The sequence below is a fragment of the Odocoileus virginianus genome, chromosome 21 (genome assembly GCF_023699985.2).
Source record: "Odocoileus virginianus isolate 20LAN1187 ecotype Illinois chromosome 21, Ovbor_1.2, whole genome shotgun sequence".
Lineage (NCBI taxonomy): Eukaryota > Metazoa > Chordata > Mammalia > Artiodactyla > Cervidae > Odocoileus > Odocoileus virginianus.
The window spans coordinates 16,541,649-16,546,801 of record NC_069694.1 but is presented as its reverse complement, the minus strand read 5'-3'; the positions used below and the strand labels follow the sequence as shown (position 1 = coordinate 16,546,801).

General features: G+C 39.4%; 1 pseudogene; it reads right to left on the bottom strand.

Moving 5' to 3' along the window:
- Positions 1 to 4,746: 4,746 nt before the first annotated feature.
- Positions 4,747 to 4,865, bottom strand: LOC139030275 (5S ribosomal RNA; annotated as a pseudogene).
- Positions 4,866 to 5,153: the final 288 nt, after the last annotated feature.

Sequence of the window (5,153 nt, the reverse complement as noted above, 5' to 3'; positions counted from 1 at the left end):
AGTTCATCAAAGGAGATACACAGGTGGAAAATAAATATATGAAAAGACGTTCACATCATATGTCATCAGAGAAACGGAAATTGAAATGAGGCACCACTACACACCTACTAGAATAGCAAAATCTGGAACACTGACAACACAAAATGCTGATGAGGTGTGGAGCAACAAGAACTCTCATTCTTTGCTAGTGAGAATACAAAAAGGTACAGCCACTCTGAAAGGCAGTTTCTTAAAAAGTAAAACGTACTCCTATCCTGCAATCCAGCAATCATACTCCTTGATATTTACCCAAGTGAGCTAAAAATTCATGTTAAAATTTGCACATGGCTATTTATAGCAATTTTATTCATAATTAGCAAAACTTGGAAACAACCTAAATATGCCTCAGTAGATTAATAAACTGTGATACAATCAGATAATGGAATATTATTCAATGATAAAAACCATTAAATCATTAAAAGGAAATAAATGTATATTACTAAGTGAAATATATCTATGTGAGAAGGCTAAGCATTTTAATTCAAACCATGTGACATTCTGGAAAAAAAAAAAACACCTGGGAAAGACAGAAAAAAAAATAGGAAAGTCAGTAAAAATCTGAGATTGCCAGAGTTTGAAGCTTGAGACCTGAATAGGGAGGATACTGAGAGATTTTAGGGCAATGAAAATACTCTGTGTAATACTATACCACATGTCATTATACATTTGTTGAAATGCATTGAATATACAACAATGAGTAAAACCTAAGCTAAACTTTGGATTTTGAATGATTATAATATGTTCATATAGGTTCATCAATTGTAATATATATAACTCTGATGTGGTATGTTGATATTGTCAGAGTCAGCTGGAGTCTTGGAGTACACTGAAAATCTCTGTAACTTTCCCTTAAATTTGGTACTTAAGACCTCTCAAAGCCACAATAATAGTATTTGCTTTTACCTGAGTGAAATAGCAAGCCATTAAAAGGGTTTAAGCACAGAAATATTGTGACCTTTTACATTAATAGGAATGTCCCAACATCATTGCTGTGATGAGGAAAGACTAGTAAAAGATAAACTTGAGAGTGGGAGACTAGTATGAAAGCTATTGCATGTTCGCATGCTAAGTTGCTTCAGTCATGTCCTATTCTTTGTGACCCTATGGGCTGTAGCTTCCAGGCTCCTCTGTCCATGGCGATTCTCCAGGCAAGAATACCAGAGTAGGTTGCCATGACCTCCTCCAGGGGGATCTTACCTACCCAGGGACTGAACTCGCATCTCTTCTATCTCCTGCATAGGTATATATGTCCTTTACCACTAGTGCCACCTGGGAAGCTCACAACAGTCATTACTGTCATTCAAATGAAAAGCAAAAGTGGCTTGGGCCCAAGTGATGACAATGGGCCAGTGAGAAGCAAAAGGATTCTGAGCGGGCTTCCCATGGGGCTCAGTGGTAAAGATTCTGTCTACCAATGCCTGAGATGTGGGTTTGATCCCTGGGTCAGGAAGATCTGCTGGAGAATGAAGTGACAACACTCCAGAGTTCTTGCGTGGAAAATCTCATGGACAGAGGAGCCTGGCAGGCTACATTCCATGGGTCACAAAAGAGCCAGACACAACTTAGTGACTAAATAACAACAATAAACAGATTCTGAACAAAAAATTGATAGGATTAAGAGCTGTGAAACTAAGTCAAAGTAGGCTCCAAAATTTGGGCTTGAGTGCTTGGAAGGATAGATGCTCCCATCTACTGATACAGGGATGGGATATCTACTGATATGCAGATGCTCCCATCTACATATACAAATGAGGATTATGGGGAAAGATCGGAGAAGCAGCACACTGCACATGCACTCTGGCGCCTACTTGCGCCAGACATTGATTACAAGCTGTCTAACCTTGGGTGATGTATTCAACTTTGTATCTCGATTTCTTCATTTATAATAGCAAATGCTTCATAGGGATAAGTCAACTAATATATGTAAAATCATTGCAGTTTATTTTTAGTATCTAGTAAGCATTATATGGTGGAGAAGGAAATGGCAACCCACTCCAGTGTTCTTGCCTGGAGAATCCCTGGGATGGCGGAGCCTGGTGGGCTGCCGTCTACGGGGTTGCACAGAGTCGGACATGACTGAAGTGACTTAGCAAGCATTATATGGATGGGAACTATCATTGTTATCAAGCGCTAGGCTTTGGGTGTTTAAATTTGAGATGTTTACTACATATACTATTGGAGATATTTAATAGGAAACTGGACAATCAAATTTAGAATCCATGAGAAAGGTCAATGACAGAGCTCTAAGTTGAGAATCAATAATTGAAATTAACAAAGGTGAGAATTTCTACTTTTAAAGACATATAACTTAGTACATGCTGAAGTTTCACAAATACCATCTAGTCATGTATTTATTGGAGAAGGAAATGGCAGCCCACTCCAGTACTCTTGCCTGGAGAATTCCATGGGCAGAGGAGCCTGACAGGCTACAGTCCCTGGGGTCACAAAGAGTCAGACATGACTGAGCAACTCTCACTCCCTCACTCACATATTTTTATGGGCATGGAGATAGCCCCTGGAAACCTGCTGTTTAGCAGAGGGAGCTTGGCTCGGTGTTCTGCAGGGACCTAGATGGGTGGAACGGGGGGACGGGAAGGAGGTCCAGGATGGAGGGGACACATGTATACATATAGCTTAATTCCTTGTAGTTCAGTCGGTAAGGAATCTTCCTGTAATGCCGGAGACATGGGTTTGATTCCTGGGTCAAAAATATCCCCTGGAGAAGGAAAGGGCAACCCACTCCAGTATTCTTGCCTGGAGAATCCCACAGATGGAGGAGCCTGGCAGGCTTCAGTTCATGGGGTTGCACAGAGTTGGAAGTGACTGAGCAACTAAATCACCACCATAGTTGATTGACTTCGCTAGCACAACATTGTAAAGCAACTGTACCCTGTTTAAAAAAAAAAAGAAAAAAATGCATGAACCTGGAGGAAATAACCAAAGAAATAATGATATGTAGAAAGACAAGTGGTTCAAATACTGATTCTCAGAGCATTACAATGTCAATTCATTCAAGAAGAAACATCAAAGGAAACTGAATGAAGATAATTTGCCAATAAAATAGAAGAAAAAGAAAAAAAACTGAAACATACTGGAGCCACATGAAGAAAACATTTCAAGGATGAAAGCATGATCAACTATGCAAGTAGGGCTGAAAGTCAAATAAGATGAAGGTCATTTTGTGTCATTAAATAGATCAGGTTTTGTTGAATAGATGAGGGTGAAACCTAGTTGGCACAGGTTCAAGAGAAAATGAGAGAAGATAAAATGGAGACAATCACTTTAAAGAATTCTGTCATAAAAAGAGATAGGATGATAGCTCATCGGGGACTTGGTGCCAAGAGAGAAATTCTATTTTGTGTTGTTTTCTTTAACAAAGGAGAAATTATACCATAGTTTCTTGTGTATAAAATATAAGCAGAAGATGAAGAAAAGAATTTTTATAGGCTGAATCCAAAATGAGTGATTTAGGATGTGCTTTAGTTCACTGAAGGCAGGATTAGCACTAGTTAAGAAAATGAGTGGTGTCCTGCTGACCACAAAAGGGTCAGAGATGCAGCTGAGTTGGTAGGTGTGTCCTAATAACACCAGCAAGATTTCTTCTGCATGCTTCAGTGAATTATCACACCAATTTACTACACGTGAGAAAGGATGAGGAAGTATAGGGAGTCTGAATGAAGTCTGGATATCATGAAGCAGCCTACTGGGAAAGTGGGGGCGAGAAAGACAGGGAAATCCAGTATTATCACTGAACATCCCACTGCTGTTAGTGATTCACTATTTAGCTGAGCCTGGTCAGTGTGTCTGTGTCTTTTTGTTTTTTGTTTTTTTTTTTTTTCCTCCAAATATCTGCATCTGCACAGCTGAAGATGCATAATAGAAAAGAGTTTGGTTTGACCAGGATTATGACTTTGCTAAGCAAAAAAATGTCAAAAAAAAAAAAAAAAAAAAAGATGGGAACAAAGAACTGAGTGAATACTCACAGGAATTATTTAATATGAAATCCACGAAAGGCAAAGCTAGAGAGGACACAATATGGTTAAAAAGTGGTTCGATCAATTGATGTGATATTTTTGAGCAGAGGATTATGGATTGAAGTTCTGAGAGAGTGAGATAAACTATAGGAGATAGTCTCAGAAATATAAGGCTTGAAGTTGAGATATCACTTTTATGAATGATCACCAGGCTTATGGTACAGCATGGGAATCAGTGACTAAACTGGGATAGAGGACAAAATATAAGGCGAGGAGGAGATTCTGGGACTAGAGATCTAGACGTTGATTACTGAAAAAACGGTATTGGTGAGGGGGCTTCCCAGGTGGCGCTGATGGTAAAGAACCCACCTACCAATGCAAGAGGCGTAAGAGATGTAGGTTCAATCCCTGAGTCTGGAAGATCCCCTGGAGGAGGGCATGGCAGCCCACTCCAGCATTCTTGCCTGGAGAATCCCATGGACAGAGGAGCCTGGCAGACTACACTTTATAGGGTTGCAAAGAGTCAGACACAACTGAAGCGACTATGCATGCATGGTATTGGAGAGGAAACATGATTGAGCCAGGAGATAAAATCTTAAAGTAAGGTAGAGTACCCTAAGATTTAAAAGATGACAGATAAGGGAGAGGGAAGGAGATAGTTTGTAACATGAGATTAAAAGGTCTGGGGACATAAGGAGAATGGAAATAACATATTTGTTGTGGAAGTCCTCAAAGCCTATAGCACCCAGTATTTTCAGGCAGTCTCCCATCCAAGTACTAACCAGACCCGATCTTGCTTAGTTTCTGAGATCAGATGAGATTGAGTGCATTCAGGGTGGTGTGGCCACAGACCCAAAGGGCATAGGTAGTTCGTAAAAGAAGCGACACTTGCACTAAAATGCCCTCTCATTCCAGTGCTGTAAATGTTTCAGTTTGTTCCTTACTATCATAAACTAATCTGAATGGCTCATTTGTTTGTTTGTTCTATAAGTAATCCATAAAATGAACAAATGCCTTTCAGTAGAAATTATCATATAATAGTCATATAATTGTAAAACTACAGTCTTGGCTTAATCTCCCCCTATAATTATAAAATAAAATGACATAGGACTAGCAAGTCTATTTAAAGAATTAAAACTA